This window comes from Dermacentor albipictus, chromosome 1, assembly GCF_038994185.2.
Source record: "Dermacentor albipictus isolate Rhodes 1998 colony chromosome 1, USDA_Dalb.pri_finalv2, whole genome shotgun sequence".
Taxonomy (NCBI): domain Eukaryota; kingdom Metazoa; phylum Arthropoda; class Arachnida; order Ixodida; family Ixodidae; genus Dermacentor; species Dermacentor albipictus.
Window position 1 is genome coordinate 449,992,262 of NC_091821.1, and position 18,979 is coordinate 450,011,240.

Sequence of the window (18,979 nt, forward strand, 5' to 3'; positions counted from 1 at the left end):
ACACAATCGAACCCAATGTAGGCTGACTTCACAACATCAATATGTATGGAAAACGCTGAGATGTTTATTTCAACCTAATTACAGGGGCGGCGCAGAAAAGCACACAGCTTTCGCAAAAGACCGTGACGTCTACGCTAACAAACTCCAGTGCAGTGACAAAAACGAAAAAAGAGGTCAGAAGAGTTAGTGAAATTTTCGGTCTCGCACAGCCCTTTCCAAAGTTCATTACGACCTCTCGAGTTCGGTGCTCCATCGTGCAAAAGTGAACATTTCTTAGACAGCCGCGGCTGTCGTGCATAACCGCGCACCTTTCGTTCTCCGCACATCACCGAGATCGGGGAACCTGCTTTGCATAACCAGTTTGCTAACGCACTAATTACTGAAAGAATCAGTGGGCGTAGCTGCTCTGTCTGTACTTGTCTGAAGGCAATGTGTCACGACCATCAGGTCGATACATCAGTTGTTAGGTTGCTACGAATGCGTCTAAACATTCGCCCAACCACAAGTTTGGTACCTCTGGTAGCAGAAAAAGCGGGTTACCCAGCTTTAAATTCCGAACACTTGCACGCGTCATGTACCACTTAGCGTCGAATGGAATGAAGGAAAAGAAAGACCACTGTGGGGAGCGCCTCCTTGACGAGAACTAGGCCCATGATCTGTGCTTTAACAAACACACACACATATATATGTGTGTGCTGTACCATCCAACACTCTCAATGTTTAGCAAATTGAACTTTTTATTGCGATATCAAATTTTCAAATATATGGACACTCCAAGGGAACTTTCGCTGTCGTCACATAAGAATAGGGTGATGATGATGATGCTATATCCTTAGCTATGCCGTATATGTGGGCTATATTGCCAAAGTATTCAATTATTAAAGCTGCTGGTGGCACGTCTTACATTCTTCACTAAATTATTCCTGATTATTTGAGAATGGTAGCTCGCTAGCAAATGATATGAAAGATAACATTCACAGCTTATGCTTTTTATCTTGAATCTTCTCAGCGTATAATAAATGTGAAAAGCGCTAAATAATATAAGTGCTCGAACTTGAAAATGATGTAATTTTACTGGCGCAGCTCTTTACGGGCAGCGTAGTGGTGCCTGTACGGTGACATTATTTATCTATTTATTTTTAATTATTTGCTTATTGGCAGTTCTCTCAGGGTATAAATACATTACAAAGTGTGTATATGTGGGAAAAGGTGGGGGGGGGGGGGCAAATATAGAAAAAGAGAACAGAAGAAACAAAATAATGCAAAAAGAAAGAGCATAAGAGGTAATTGGTTACGGTTTTCAAGTGCAAAAATGTACACACAGACACACAATTGTGTAGCATTCTTACCGCAGGTTTGATAGTGCATTTTTAAAACCACTTGGGCCAGTTATGTCCTTTACGGAGGCAGGTCAGTGATTCGAGTCCTTGTGGTTCTGGGAACAAATGATTGTGAGCCTGCAGTGGCTGACAATTATGGTATGCTGAAATTATGGGGATGGTCACGCCAGTGTGAGCGAAATGGTACCCGAAGTATGAAGAAGGAACAAAGGGGGGGGGGGAGGGGGCCTGTGAAGGTACACTTTGTGAAAAGGACGAATGCCTGACTTCCCTTTGCGGCTGGCATGGGAGGGAAGATTAAGAATGTCTTTCATTTCGATACCGCTAGCAATTCGATTCTGGTTAGCAGGCACGTACCCAGGATTTTTTTTCGGGGGGGGCCCACCACCTTCATCATCATCATCGTCGTCATCGTTGTCGTCGTCGTCCTCATCATCATCATCATCATCATCGTCATCATCAGCCTGTTTTAAGTCCACTGCAGAACGAAGGCCTCTCCCTGCGATCTCCAATTACCCCTGTCCTGCGCCAACCGATTCCAACTAGCGCCCGCGAATTTCCTAATTTCGTCGCTCCACCTAGTCTTTTGTCATCCTCGATTGCGTTTTCATTCTCTTGGTACCCATTCTGCAACCCTAATGGCCCAACGGTTATCTAACCAGCGCATTACATGACCTGCCCAGCTCTATTTTTTCCTCTTGAAGTCAATTAGAATATCGTCTATACCCGTTTGCTCTCTGATCCAAACAACTGTCTTTCTGGATCTTAATGTTATGCCTAGCAATCTTCGTTCCATCGCTCTTTCCATGGTCCTTGCTCTCAAACATCTCTGTCAGTCTCCGATTCTCTACCCCATATGTCAGCATTGGCAAAATGCACTGATTGCACATCTTACTTTTCAATGAAAATGGCAAGCTTCCAGTCAGGAGCTGGTAATGTCTGCCGTATGCGATCCAACCCATTTTTATTCTTTTGTGAATTTCCTTCTCATAATCAGGGTTCCCTGTGAATAATTGACCTAGGTAAGCGTGCTCCTTCACAGTCTCTAGAGGCCCACTGGTGATCCTGATCTCTTGTTCCTTTGCCCGGCTATTTATCATTATTTTTATCTTCTGCATATTGATATTCAACCCCACTCTTACACTCTCTCTGTTAAGGTCTCCAATGATTTGTTGTAACTCGTCTGCATTGTTGTTCAATAGAACAATGCCATCGGCAAACCGAAGGTTGCTGAGATATTCGCCGTCGATCTTTACTCCTAAGGCTTCCCAGCTTAATAGCTTGAATTCTTCTAAGCAAGCAGTGAATAGCTTTGGAGAAATTGTGTATCCCTGTCTGACCCGTTTCTCTATAGGTATCTCCCTGCTTTTCTTGTGTAGAGTTAAGGTAGCTGTAGAACCTCTGTAGATATTTTTACGCGAAAGACGAGTCAGTAAGACGAGAAACTTGACAACGCTTGCAGCGCTGACCGGTTAGATTCACAGCGCGAGCCCAGTTCGTTCTTCCTCCTCTTTTCTGGAGTGGTGGCGTCCACGCGCCTCGTTCAAACAAATACCACACGCATGTAGCAATATTACTCCGCCAGTTAATCACAGAAGCAAACAAAATCATCGTCATGCGGCCTTATCAAAATGCTGTCGTGCTTGATAGCTCCGGATCGTCCGCTGTTCTTGAAGAGTTTTTCCATCGGCGGAACCAATGAGGTGGTTGAGGCTACAATGTAGACCTAAGTTGTCTCCGACTATAGTAGCATTTCTTGTATTAGCTCTGGAAGAATTACAGCGAAATATGTATTTGCGGAACAATCACAGTACTTTTGGATTCCACGTTTACTGCTCCAAGTGCGAAAACGACTCGTGTTGTTATTTGGGAAGTTGCGTACCGCTGTGTGGCCGCCAGTCCCATACAACCGCGTAGAGCGCAGGATACTGCGATTGTTGACGTACTGCGCCCACTGCGAAAGGTTAGAAAAACACCCATATAAGCACAATAGAGAAGTGGCTACGTGAGGCGGTTCGACCGATAACTGTAGAAGCGTCATTGAAAACACGTAATTGTTCTCCGCTTCCGATGGCTTTTTCTCTACTTCCTATTTAAGTAAAAAGATGTTGATCCATAAATATTTTATGAAGCAAGGGGTATATTTGTTAGATTTGTTGTTAAATTCGCTTTTCCTTTCAGTTTGGTTGTTGCCTTGGCTCTCTCCCTTAGTAGATCGCTTGATTTCTCAACTCCTTGCGATTTTTGTTTCCAGTTGCCAATTTTGCACGAAAAGTGCTATACAATTAGGGAAAAACCAGACGAGGTAACGGGCGACAGTCATCTTGATTATCGGTTTGAGGGTTATTGCAGGTTTTCGTGATGGGCGCTGTTTCACATTATTTTATTTCCCACCTTACCTAACCCATATCACGTGTATATGATTCCGGGCATCTGCCAGCGTCGCGATGAGCTGTCATTCAAGAAAATAATGAAGCAAAAGGAAAAGTAAAACGCAATTGGCGTTTTCTCCGCCCGCAACTCGTTCTACGAGAGTACAGACCAGCTGACTAACAGCCGCATCCCTTTCCTGGTCCCAGGATGAGCCTAAACAAAGAAGGTTGAACTAACAAAAACAACAGCTATGCGCGTGACAGTTGAATGGATGGTGACAAATGAGCGCATCTCGAGTTGATCTCGCCGGCGCCGAATCTATGAGAAAACTGGCCATCACATCCCAGGAGATGCTAATAACTACCGCCATCCAAAAGGAGTGAAAAAGGCAGCATAATGCTGACCGATGAATAGCTGCCAAGTCTCAACATTGATCTGGCAGTGCTTTAGGAATGTGTGAGGAGTGGTGGCGTGGGTGGGGAGGGGGGGGCGCCCCCCCCCCCCCCTGGGTACGTGCCTGCCAGTTAGGTAAAGCGAAACGAGCAGAACGATTTTGTATTGCCTCAATGGCCTGTATGAGTGTAGTGTTCTGCGGCTCCCACACAGGGGAGGCGTATTCTAACTGGGGCACAACGCAGGTAGTATAAAGTAACAGTTTTAGTGAGAGCGGCGCAAGGAAGAAGTTTATTTTCAAGTAGCCTAAGATCTGGTGAGCTTTAGCTAATAAGTGATCAACATGTTTTTTTTTCCATGACAAGTCAATACATATGTGAGCACCAAGGTAGCAGTGGTATGCTTTGATTTGCATGAAGTTATTGTTAAGAAAGTAGTATGGATCGATAACCTCATGACTAGGTATGCGCGTAATTTTGCATTTAGCAATATTAAGTGCCATGTGCCATGCGCGGCACACTCTATCACGTTATCTAGACCATCCTGAAGTGATGTCGTGTCCTAATCATTGGTTACTTTCCAATAAGTGGCACAGTTGTCTGCGAAGAAACAAATTCGAGAAGAGCTGTTATAAGGCAACTCGGTAATATAAACGAGAAATAGAAGAGAGCTAAGGACTGATCCTTGAAGTCTGCCAGCACCGGCTGGAGCTGGAGGAGAGTCCGAGCCGTTATCTATAACATACTGGACGCGGCAGGAAAGAAATTCAGGGATCCAATCAAGTACGTAGGGGTCAACATTTCACGCACTCAGTATACGCAGCAGCAAAGAGCGATTAACTTTATCAAAAGCCTCTGAAAAATCCAGAAAAATACGGTACAGGGTAAAGCCATGGTCAATATACATATGTAAGTCATTTGTGAAAGCAATAAGCTGAGTTTCGCACGAGAAAAACTTGAGGAAGCCACGTTGCGAGGTTGTGCAAGAAGTTCCCAGTTGAAAAAGACAACAGGAATTCCTGTCGCAACTACAGAAATTTCTGTTGTACAACAGGATTTTTCTGTAGTAACTACAGATTCCTGATGGAGCGACAGACTTTTCTGATGTACAACAGACATTTGTTGTTGCTACTACAGAAGTACAGTCTGTCGTATGTCTGTTGTTACAACAGAAAGCTGAAGCTCTACAACAGATTTTTGTAGTACTACAGAAATTTCTGTTGTACAACAGGATTTTTCTGTAGTAACTACAGATTCCTGATGGAGCGACAGACTTTTCTGATGTACAACAGACATTTGTTGTCGCTACTACAGAAGTACAGTCTGTCGTATGTCTGTTGTTACAACAGAAAGCTGAAGCTCTACAACAGATTTTTGTAGTACTACAGAAAAAATTGTCATCACTACAGGCACCCTGTTGTCCCAACAGAAATACTCCTGAAGTAACCCGAAAAACTTCTGTAGTGCTACAGAGAGCTGTTGGAATACTACAGAAACCTATTGTGGCAACAGGCCCCCAATTGTCACAACAGAAGTGTTCCTGATGTAATGCGACCAACTTCTGTTGTACTACAGAAAAATGTTGTTGTACGACAGAAACCTATCATTGCAACAGGCCCCCAGTTGTCATAACAGAAGTGTTCCTGAAGTAATGGACAAACTTCTGTTGTACTACAGAGAACTGTTCCACAACGGAAACCTATCGCCGCAACATATACCCAATGATGACAACAGAAGTGCACTGAAATTGTGTGATGCGACAAGCTTCTGTAGTGCCCGGTTGAAAAAGACAAAAGGAATTCCTGTCGCAACTACAGAAATTCTGTCGTACGACAGAAGTTGTTGACATTTCTTAATTGGGAGACATTTCTGACGTTACGACATAAATTCTGATTTCGCAACAGAAGCATTCTGTCGCGACAACAAGAGTTCTGAAGTCGGAACAACAGCTTTATATCCTGACAGCGACTCCGACGTTACGACACCAATTCTGACGTCGCAGCAGAAACATTCGGTCGCGACGGCCAAGAGTTCCGAAGTCGCAACAGAAGCGCTTCCCGTCGCGGTCCTTTAAAATTGTATGTTTTTGCATCGGTAGTGTACACTGTACTTTTCTCCTGTGCGGTATTCAATCGCACTTCTCTGAAGCCAGCAATGCTGACACCGATGGCACCGACACCGGTATTAAAGTCGACGTGGCGAATAGTTATAATTGTGCCGTGACGACGCGGCACCAGCAACGCCCTACCGGCCTCCTCTAAATCGGCCGCTGATCAAAATCATACCATCTGCGGGAATGGCTGCGTATCCGGTTTTTTTTTTTGGTAAGATGTGGCACACAGGCCTGTGGACTTACATGTGCTGTTACACTGACACATTAGTTAATTTCCCAGGAATATTTCACAAGCTTATGCGAAGCGGAAAAGAAGATTTCGGTTGTTCCACAAAGTTGCGTGAAAAGCTGTATCGCTCGGGTCTCATTAATCTGATACAGTGCTGCCGTGAGAAGCCAGTATGCTGTCAGAAAGAACTCTCATCCACGAATGTTTATGTAGCTATTTTGCATTGAACACACGAATTATATGCGCGCTCAAAAGTGTAAAGAACGAGAGACAACTGTCGAAACTAGCAGTAATAACCCTAAAAGTCAACGTTGTCTATTTCTGAATTTCTTATTTAATATGGATATCGTACATCAAAATCGATGTTCTAGCACTGCACGATGTACTTGTCGATGGTACGAACACTCTTGCTCTTCTAGAGATGCGGCACTTGACGCGGTGGAGTGATAGCGGATCTTGGCTCTCAAAATGCAAATGTAAACATCAGCGCATCAGCACGTCGTACTATTCACATGGCCAAAACGTACACTCGAAGACCATGTCAGGGGTGGTGCAGTGGTAAGATGCCGGGCTAGGAATCGAGAGGTCGCATGTTCAAATCCTAGGCAAAGACGTTTTTTTTTTAATTTTTTTTTTACTTTTATGTTTTTCTTTTTTGTGCTAACAAATTTACATAATCTTACGGACGTCTCTGTCAATTTTTAATTAAATATTGATCAAGAACTACAGAACACTCTACTACAGGACGTCACACTACAGACAACAGAACTACAGGCAACAGAACTACAGGCAACAGAACTACAGGCAACAGAACTACAGGCAACAGAACTACAGGCAACAGAACTACAGACAACAGAACTACAGAAACAACGTCCCAAAATACAACAGACTGGTAAAATTTCCTGTTGTGTTTTTCAACTGGGTTGTATCTTTTAGAAACACTGATGCGTAAAAATGACATGCTCAGAAAGTTTACATGGTACCGGCGTAGGTGAAACAGGTAAAAAGTTTAATTCGTCACTTCTTAGTCCTGATTTAAAAATTGGCAAGATTTTACTTATTTTACACTCTTCGGGTAAAGAAGCTGAGCCGAGCGATTATGAAAAAAGGACACTCGAGAACAAATGAGCAGCCCTCTTTCGTGCTTTCATCATCTCATGTCTCGAAAAAGAATGATTGCTTCTTTGGTGTCGCTTGTTGCAGGAATAAAATTAAATGTGTATGTTTATGGGTATGTGAACAGGACATGATTCACCGCACTGTGGTGACGGGAGCTTTAAACAAGCTCAGGAACATTAGAAATACAAACACTGGCGAAACTATCGCTTAGTGTTGCGGGATGAATGCCAAAATGTGATGGAACCACTTAAACCGGTGAAAGGGCCGCACAGGCGAGCTCGCGAAGTGCAACCGCTCGCCCTTCCCAATCATTGCTCAGAGAGATAAATCTTCGAATCAAACATTTTTCATTATTTTTTCTGTGAGCATTCGAGGACAGATAGGGTACAGAACAGGGCTAGTAGGGGCTAATGACACCGGATGATGTGCCAACAGGCTTTGACATCACGATGTTTCGATATAACGATTTCAGACGGCGTTTTCGTATGGTAGCCTCTATATAATCTGGGCTGGCATAGTGGTGCCTTTTCTTGAAGCTAAATTCAACTTGATATCCACGCCTACCACGAGGATATGAAATACGGCAAGACAGGCAGCACACTGGAGGGCGACGTCTTGTCTTTTCTTTTTGCATAGGTAGACATCCGGCCCTAAGTTCAAAGGAAAAAAAAACTGAAACAAAAAAGTACCGACGTCACTGTACTCACGAAAGCAATGGTATGACTACTTTGCCAAAGGGCGTGAAAGCAACACAGTCCTTGCTATTGACGAGAGCACTTCCCCTGCTTCATTGAGTTTTATCGACCTGAGAAGCTGAAATCGATATAATCGCATATCATTGTCAGGAACCATGCGTATGCACAATTTAAGGTTTAAGCTAAAACTCGGTACGGTTGGAGGCATTTCCTGCAGTTCTCTTCTACGATGAAAAGCGTTCCTTTCCGTTTAAGTCCATTAAGGTACAGGGAATGCCACTGCGTCTTTTTTTGTTTTTGCGCCTGTGATTTTTTTCTATGCACCCTTCTGTACCCCGACCACAGCAGGGGCGCTATAACGTAAAACTATTCCAAACCTTTCTATTCCACTTCTGCAATCAGCCCACTGCGATTGGTCAAAAACTTTTTTGGACCACCCCCGCATCGCCTGTCTGTCACGCGATGTCACGAAAACTGCGGTAGCTCCCCATCTGATATCACGTGTACACACATATTATGCATTATTTGACCGAAGGAAAGAAAAATAGCTGTTTCTCCTTCGACGTCTTTTCGCCATTAGCCCTCGGCTAGTGGTCGAAAATTTCCGGGCTGCACCCACTTCACCTGCCTCTCAGGCGACGTCATAAAACCACAAATACTTACCGCGTCACAGTGACGCGTACGCGTTAAAGATGCATTAATATGCAGAACAAAACTGAATTTTTTTCGGAATAGGCGCAGGCTGCCCCGTTCCGGAAGGAATAAAAGATGGCTGCCACAGATCGCTCCGGCACTGGCTACTCACGCCTGCCGGAGAGCACGGGTTTATTTGCGTGGAATAAAACTTTTTTCGTGGCCGTGTAACGTTTTCGAGAACTTTCGGCACGTTCGTGACCTCGTTCTGCCAACTCTTATTTGCTGAGGATCCGTTTTAGCGTCATTCTTAAGCTTGCAGTGCATGCCACCGCGAGTGTCGACGAGCCACCGCAAGCTAAGTAAGAGAAAGCGGACCAATCGCAGACGCCGGCACCACCCTCATCGTCCGGTTATCGATATTCAGTGCAGTGGCTCGGCCCCATCGAATCCCTCTCCGCTTTGACCGAACGTGCTCCTCGCCTCTTGTCAGCCAATTAGATAAGATAAGCCGCTCAGTGCAGGCATTGTTATTCGTTTTTCAAGCAAATAAAAGTGACCTCCTATGAACGAGAGAAGCATTTGATTGGTTTGTTCAGACAACCCTGCGAGTAACCGCCCAATGCTTTCATCGGCGGTTACGCAAATTTGATGTCAGGAGATTGGAATAAAAACATATTAGAATAGTTTTACCTTACTCGGCCCCAGTTCTCGAGTATATAGGCCTCGACGCAAAATGTAGAATGTTCTAAGAAACCACTTATGCGAACCTAATAAAATGATCACGCTTTACTCATCCGTGGCAGCGATACATTAAAAGCTTACGCTTTGTGTCGTCGCTAAGAACCATTCACGGTTGCCTTATAGGAAGTTGTGAAAGAACGAATGTGCAGAAGTAACTGAATAGGCCAAATAAGCGAGTCCTTCTAGTGGGCGCTAAAAAAGCCAACAGTTTCAGTATCTTCGCTAGAGCGGCTACGCTTCGTTCATTGTAAAGCTACTTTTATGGAAACGCTCTGTATGGGAGACAATCGGTCAAGTTCTTAGAAATTGCATAGAGTTCCTTTTCATTAATTTACTACGTACTTATGAGCTTTCTCAATGACACGTGGTATTTGAAAACAGAGTACTTCAGACATTCTCAATACTTAGTTTCTTGTTTCTCCTATGTCCTGCGACCCTTGCGAGCAGTAACGACTCGTATATTACAATTTCATACGTGGGAGTCCGCAGGCAACGGTACGGTAACAATTTCGATATTATATTAAAACACCTTTTGTTGGGTACAAAGCTGCGGAGCCTTTAAGAAGCTTGGCTCTGGGTACGACACGCCATTGCAGCTTTACCGTATAGCCCCTGTGAATACAAAAAGCTTTAAGGCCGCAGTTAAATAAACATATTGGCTTCTGCTTTATTCTTCATACCTCAATTATAGGCGGTAAACGTGAATCACTTTTGTTATTGTTATCATCGGGCGCATTAATTTAAAAGTAGTGATGATAAACAAGAAAGTCTCGAACATAAACTTTACTACAAATAAGAGCGGATAAAAACACGCTACAAAGACAAAAGCCCGTGATGTCAGAGATGCCGCTGCTACTTTATGCTAGTTTTTGTATCCATAACGGAAGAGTAAAAACATTCAAAACAAAAAAAAGTATGCTTCTCTTAGTGTTCCTTCGCGTTGGGTTGCGCACGCTAGAGTGAACGCGATTTGAGATTTGACAGCAGATATATTTCGCCACGCCAAGAGACCACCTGCGCAGCAGGCAGCGTGCGTTGCCTCGCAAAGGAATCTCGAAATTCTAGGTAATCTTAGCAACCATGCTTTTTCAACGCATTGAGGCGCAAAAATTACAACGTCGATCGACATTTCGTCAGAAAAAGTTACTTGTATATAACAACTCTTTTTATGTATAGCGGCCCTTTGGCATTGTTTAGTGCATCATTTTATTCGTAAAGATTACATTTTTCATTCAGAGGGAATATATATGGGGTATTTATTCTAATACCTCAGAAGAGCATTGTTTTTGAGGAACAGGTATGTGAAGGCGGTTTCATAAAGCAGACGTCAAGATCAGCGTTTTCGTCAAATGTAAACCTCTCTAAACGCACGCCATGTTTCTCGTGCTTTCTCAAAGAGGAAGCGTTGCTTCTGTTTGTTGTTTCAAGACAACGCGGTGGGTGAAGCATGCGTTACCTTCGTCCTCCGTGTGACTGCATGTCCCGAAGATAGTGTACGCCGGTAGAAGTTTTCCAGTGCTATGCTCTTAATGTCTTTGCATTTCAGGTCGACATAGAAATAGCAGACATGCATCCAGTGCCACAACAACATCACCGAATTCTGTTTGCAGGATATGAAAGGTTTCGCCGGCGCTAAGAACAAGAAGTTGACGCATCCCATACAAGTTGTTTCCCTCTGTTGAAAGCAAAGCTATTGCTTGCGCATGTGGTGGACCTGCTGTCGAGTTTCGATTCCTTCGTTGTCACGGTTACGCTGCAGTTAACTTTATGATTGGCTGAATTAATGGCGCAGGAGCTTGCACTATGGCCTCTGTCACGCGCATGCTGTGTCAAATAATTTTTTTTGTGCTTATGAAAATGCGCCCTGCATGAAGGTATTTGGATAAAGCAATCCTTACAGAGTAGGCTATCGAACAATTTAACGTGCCATTAGACACGACGCGGTTCCCTTGCGAGATTAGAATCGGATTGCTTCGGAAGAACAACCCATCGCCCAGTTGGGGCTGGCCTCTGACGAACAATTAATTCGATAAGAATGCCCTACCATTTTGCACCGGATTCTATCCCGCAGACTAGCGCGCTAACAATGTAACTATTCGAGCAAATATTTTAAACCGTCGCGTTCAAGCAATGCAAATCGGACCGAAATAATAGCATGATGGCTGGTGTAAGCTATTGCAAGTTATTCTTGAGATATTGATGGCTTTTCACTTCCGCAATCTCGCATCCGCTCAGAAGTATATCATGGTTATGGTTTTATTAATCGCTAACGATACTGTGATTCTTAACGTAGAAAAACTTGCTCAAATCGAGATCGATGAATGTGTGACTTCAACGTGCGTGATTAGGGTTCTTTGGTATAGCCCTGCAATAAGGCTGTGAAGCCAACGTTTTTGGAATGGCTACTAAATAAAGTACAGGTCATGGACTCGCACCTGTACAGGTTGTTAGCAAAATCTTTACAGTGACTAAATAAAATTTTAAAGACTCTCTCCCCTCTGTAAAAGTTGATGACCAACGGGGCTGTATATATGATGATAAATATGTTGATAATACATATGTTGATTTAAAAGAAAAGCCACATACCACAATGAGTTTCGTTCTTCTCACGATTTCTTTAAGCATTATTAAATTTCATACTCAGTGCTTTTTTTTTAGCTTTAACCTTCTTTTATGTGCTTTGTTTGATTTACTATTTGGACACTAAGGTGACTATCGCTTCAAGATCGTCATAATATACGGCCGGTGTCTTCGTGGCAACACTGGAAAGGTTCTTTGCCAATGTGAAGTCTATACACAAACTATGACGCGTCGTGGGTACACTGAGGTTTGTGCCACCTTGAATGACGAACCCTTCGAATAGAAACGCCACGAACCACTTTCCGTCTGGTAGAGACACTTCTACGTTGAAATCACCCAAAATTACGATGGGAGTGGAGTCGGTAGGGGTGATCCAACCAGAAGTGCATACGCTTGGCGTTTGCGGTGCGATCTTTGTCCCTATTGCGTGCCACCCGCCGTCGCGGCGTTCAGGACCGTGTTCATCTAAGGCGGGCCCTATTTCCGCAGTCCTCACCGCACGCGGCCTACCCTTTGCACAGGTGGAAGGGAACTGAGATAACCTTACGTGGTTTTCCCGTGACATCAAACTGTCATGCATACAAAACAGTGTCGATTCCGTTTTCATTTTTTATTGCAATACTTTTTATCGCAATACGTTTTCACAATTGCAATCAAACGCAGCTGTAACATCCCCAGCGATACGCTTTAGCTTCATGCTTTAGCTTTGTGCTTTAGCTATTTTAGCCCTGGAGTGGCCACCTTCTATCTTGCCTATGCACTCAAACCTCCACGACGTAGCCTATAACGGCTCTACTGTAATAAAAGGTGCTCTAAAAATATTCATCGAGGCTTTCAAGAACAATCCATGATAGCATCTGCCTCTTCCCGCTCAAAGAAAAACACTACCCTCACAGAACGTAGCCCGTGTCAGATAGAAGATAAACGCGCACCGGGAAATATTATATACCGTTTTCTTCTAGGTAACCTAACTATAGAAAAATATTGGCGAAAGGTATTGCTTTGAGGAGTATAGGCACCGGAGAGCTGCATGTTTACATAGGGCTTCCGTTGTTTCCCCAGGCTGTGAATTTCCTCCTTCAAGGCGCCTTGGCAGTTTAAAAAGACTGATCGTTCTGGCAACGTGCAACTTTCTCGTAAAGTAATTTTGTGCGGAAGCCTTTTATCCGTGCGGCAGAGGTTCGGATTTCTCAAATGGAACTGTAGCTTCACTGCACAAGAGCAACTGGCGTTCCGGCTTTCGTTGTGTGTGCGCGTGTGTGCGTGTGTATGTGCGTACGTGTGTGCGTGTGTGTGTGCGTTTGTGTGTGCGTGTGTGCTTTCTTTTTTGTACTAGTCACGCACATGTCGCAATGCAAGGACACTTCATACGTTTAGTGTCTTCTACGCATAGCACAGCTATGTTGGTCTTGGGCACCCCTGAGGCAACAGACCTCGAAATTGGAACTTTAGACCACGTCTCCACTTTCTTGATTGATCGTTCTAGGTGACTTTAATGCAGTGCGTCTAAGCAGACTTGCATTCTCATCATCTATGTCAAGACCACAGCGAGGGTGAATTAGGAAAAAAATGTTCGCCTGCATGATTAGATTTTTGCAAGGCGGCAAGCTTCCGCATTCAAACTTCCTTCAAATGTAAAACTCAGATAGAAAACAAAAGAAAGATGAGAATAACCAGGACACGGTAAATCAAGAGGCTTAATCTGTCGACATTTTAGAATGTTGGCTGAGGAAGCAATTAGTGGGGAGCAATGTTCTCAAGTTGAAAGTAATATGCGAACGCAGGATGAACAGCCGCGATTACATAATGTGATGCATGGCGCATCTTTGTCGCGCTTGTTATGCATACTCTGACGGAGATTTCCGCTTTTTGCGCCACAACGCAAACTTCACGAGAGTGACTGCGTACGAAAGGGTCTTCGAATTCGTGGTGGTGGTGGTTGTGGTGGTAGAGGTGAATTGTAGCAACAGGCGGGTTTAGTCTGGCGATCTAGGACGGCAATTGCTCCGCCCGAGCGTCTCTTACAATACAGCTGAAAAGTTTCACCATATGTCCATCAAATCAGTCTGTCTTAAGAATTCGATAAGGAGACGTGAAGTTTCTTCGCGGGCTATAATTGATCCCTCGGGGAATATAAGATGGCGCAGGCACGCATTTGGAAGGCCCTTTTTTTGCAGATTCTTCAGGAGAGCGTCCCTTTCATCTTGGAATTTCTGGCAGGACCACAAAAAGTGCTCAATGTCTCCTGTGTCGTTGCATGCCGTACAGTTCGGAGATTTTATTGGCCCCGACTTAAATAACCATGCCGGTGTCCTAGCAGATCCTGTCCTTATTCGACATAGGAGTGAGGCTTGCTCTCGGTGAAATATCTTGGTTACGCAGGACCATATGCGGTGTAACCCAAAGCGACCCAAATTGATTTCGATTGTCAGATTTTTTTCTCCTGATTACTCTTTGGAGACTTGACTTGGGGAGGATGATAGAGCGCTGCGTGTGCAAGCGCAACAGCTTTTTCGTTGCCAGAAATACCAATGTGGGAGGGAATGCACTGAAACTTTACTGTGGAGCCATTGTTGTTGAGTTCTTTAGCGATGGCTAGTGATTTGCATGGGAACTTGAGAGATGGCAGACCACGGTACAGTTTTTGTAACGCGGCCTTTGAGCCTGTGAGGACAACCACATTCTTCGGAGGCAAAATCTTCAGTTTGCGCAGAGCAGAAGCTGTTGCTATGCCTTCCACAACTGTCGACGAGGCTAAACAGTCCAGACTGCCAGACCACGTATATCTTAGAGAGGGCATATAGAATGCTGCTGTACAGCGGTCTTCGTCTGCTTTGACAGAGCCACCTATGTATCCTTGTAGGTGATTCAGGTAAGTCTTGCTCAAATGTCCCAGGACTAGTTACTTGGCTTCTGCAAATGGAATGCGGCTCTTTGACTGCAATCGTGGTACACTTAAGTTGCATGTGATTTCCTCGAATGTCCAGGGTGGTTCTATCCTTTCCTTCTGTCTCGAGCAGCGCAATCATAAGACACGAAGCGTGTTCAGTGCTGCATAAAAATGTGAGCGTGGCCTGTTACCTATACTTCGTAGCAGGGCTTTGCCGGGCGTAGACGCACTCAATCGTAGTAGCTGGATCATGAGAGCCTAGGAAGCCTGAAATCGCAGAGGGCGTGACTCAGCTTCACCGAGCACTTTCTTGTTTGATGCTTCCTGGTGGACTCCAAGGCAAAGTCGAATACCTTTTTGTGGATGGCTTCTAAGCGCTCGTATTGGCTACCTGAGGGTGACATCAGAGATAGCTGATACAGGATCCGACTGGTAACCAACGCTGTATGTAGGCGTAGCATGGACGTCGGGTGGTTGCCCCAGCGTGTGCCAGCGACTCGCTTGAGCACATGTAGCCTGGGTGACGATGACGCCACAACGTGGTCAACACCGCGGCGCCAGAGTAGCCTGTGGTCTAAGGTAACGCCCAGAAATCGGACGCTGGTGACTTGTCGAATCTGGTATCCGTCCAAATTCAACGTCAAACGTGTAGATTTTCTTTTCACTCCAGGAAATAGTACGAATGACGATTTTTCTGCTGATAGTGATAATCCAATCGTTGCCAAGTGGCCCTGAATGGCTTTTACTGCTCCCTGGGCTATTCGTGCAAGGCGGCGATGCTGGTAGCCGGAGACCCAAATGCAGATATCATCGGCATATATAGATATCTTCACTGGTGTTCGATGGTTTAGTACACTTGGGAGGCTACTCATGGCAGTGTTAAATAATAAGGGAGATAAAACACTCCCCTGTGGCACACCGCGAAATATACGTATTTCATCGCTCAAAGTGTCGCCAAGATGAACTCTGATGCGACGATCATTGAGGAACGTATGTATGAAGTGCAAGAGGTGACCCGTGACGCCTATAACTTGCAACTGGCTGATGATGGCTCTTTGAGACACGCAGTCGTAAGCCTTGGAAACATCCATGAAAACAGCAAGTGTCGACAGGCCATCCACACTGTAATGTTTTATGTCGCTTAGAAGGTCCAGCACATTGTCTTGAGCACGTAGACGCTGCCGAAACCAAGTCATGCACGATGGTAGTATTCGACCCTGCTCGACATACAAAGTAAGTCGTGTGCACGCCATCTTCTCCGTTAGCTTCGCTGCACAGAAGGTCAGCGATACCGGCCTGTACGAGTCCAGAGCTGCAAGATTCTTTCCGGGCTTCAGAACCAGTACCACTCATGCTACCTTCCATAAATGTGGGATATCCGCGCTGGCCCACACTTGCTTAAAAAATGCCAGCAAATTACGTCGTCTTTCAACCGGTAGGTTAGTCAGCATCTGATTACTGATAAGGTCAGGTCCCACCGCACAGGGACGTCGGAGGCTGCTCATAGCTAGTTCCAACTCTCTGAGTGTGAAAGGAGCATTCATTACAGACGATGTTAGCGGCGGAGGCGGGTTGGTTGTGGCGGCTGACCTGCCGGAAGAGTGTAGTTGAGCAAAGGCATTCGCAAGACAAGCGAACGTCTCGCCTAACTTCAATGCTAGTGCGTCAAATGGCTTGTTTGGTCGAAAATTTCCAGCAAGGTTATTAACGACCCACCATATCCTTGGAACTGGCGTGAAGACCGACAGGCTTGCACAGAATGTTGCCCATTGATCTCTTCTTAGGTTCCTTGTGTAACGTCTAATCACTGCGTTAATCCTCGTATATATAGCGTTCGTTGGTGGGTTGCCCTTCGTCCTCATCAGCCTCCGTTCCACTTTTCTACGGGCAGCGAATAGATTTTTGAGCTTTAGATCGGGAGTGTGGAAGTGGTTGGGTAGCTGCAGCTCAGCAGTAGCTAATCTCTTGCTACGTAGCATGTCCGCGAACAGGTCTCCAGATGACTCACTTAGGCCGTCCCTGTAAGTATCCCAATGTGTCACAGGACAGGATCTTCGGCCGTTGGTTCGATATCCAGCAATGTTATAGAAGGCAGGAGAATTGTCGCTGCCAATTCTATCTGTACTCGTCGTTGACGATGCGAGGATGTCCGCTGAGTGTATTGTCAAGTAAATGACACAATGCAAGAGGCCGGTGGTCGAAAAAATGTTGGCTGCTTTTCATTTGTCACGCAGAGTCCCTCGGTGTCTAAAGCACTAATAATTTGCTTCCCATGTGCATCAATCGCCTTGTCGCCCCAGAGAGCACGGTACGCGTTAAGGTCCCCACATATAATGCTCGGAGCTGGGCAGCGGCTGCAGAGGTCTCTTATAATCCTTCCCATCGAGACTGACAAGCGAGAGCTCACGTATACGGAGGTCACGCTGAGGCTTCAGTTTCCTAGCCACACTTGTACAGCAGGGACTTCCAAAGCACTGCTGCAAAGGTCTTGGACTGGTAGGCCGTAATGTGGTATTTCACGTCTGACATATAGCATGGCACTTCCGTTCGGAAATTTCGGAATACTTTGGTTGCCATGTGCGACATAACCGGCAATTGATCTGGAACTTCAAAGACCAGCCTTGGACAGGGCCAATATTGGCACAGGCATGTTGCGTAAGAAAAGCGACAGTTCAGGTAAATGACAGGCAAGACCCGCACAGTTGAAGTTGAACTTATTCTCATCAGTAGTGCAAACAATAATACACAGGTGAAGTATAATTGCACAATCTAAGGTCCCGAAGTCCAGTGCATAATAAGTGGCGTCTTTGGGCGATATGGTGAACATTGTGTCCTGACCGCATTCATATTGCTAGGCGCTTTAAGAAGAGGCAGAGCTTAGAATCACTGACTCGAGAGCCAGGACTACTTCGAGCATGTCCTTTATCGAGCTCGCCGGCATCTTCTCTATGGGGGATCCCAAGGCCTTGAAGAGAGCACGTAGCACCTGCTTTCAGTCCTCCCGTGGTGTTTTTCCATCACAACGCGATTGGGTCGTGGAGTGCAGACCCATAACTTCGCTGTTCCGGTTGTTTAGCAGTTTTCTCGTCTACGGAACCTCTGTAAATTGATTCGACTGGTTTAGCCGGTGCGCTGCGCGATGGCACCACTGTGTCCTGGATTCCTGGAGAAGGCTTCAGGCTTGGGAAATCAGTTTCACTCTTTGAGCTGGATTCATGGAGAAGGCTTCAGACTTGGGAAGTCAGTTTTACTTCTTGAGCTTCATTTGAATTCGTCTGACTCTGCGACTCTCCGTTTTTTCTTTGTCGTATATTTCTCAACCTTTTGGGTTGGCCTGACGATAAATGTTTTCGTTCGCTTTATTGCCACCGCCCATGTAGGACACTGGATGATGACCACCACTATAGTTTGCACACAGAAAGTTCTCGTTGCACGCGCATGTTTTGAAATCATGCGGTCCTCCACGTCTCTTAAACCGCTGCTCACCACGGCACTACTTGGCCGCATGTCTATAGCGCTGACACTTGAAGTACCGAAGTGGTGTCTCAACGTAGTCGATGATCTCGAGTCTTCTGAAGCCCAAGTTGATCTTCTCTGGACGGTCTGTGTTTGGAGCGAACCTAAGAACCGTGGTGCTGGTTCGCCTGGACTTCCAATCGGATTTGGAATTCTGGACGCGTCGCGTGACTCTCCTTGCATGGTAAACACCTTGTGGCTTTAGGTATTCCAACAGTTCATCAAGTGTACCACTTCGGTACTCTTCTAATAATACACGTGTTTCGCAGATATGAATCGGGCACTCGTGCTGAGATTGCAGTCCCTGAAATCGACTTGCAACTGAGAAGGGAGTTCACATGCTCTTCTGTCTAGA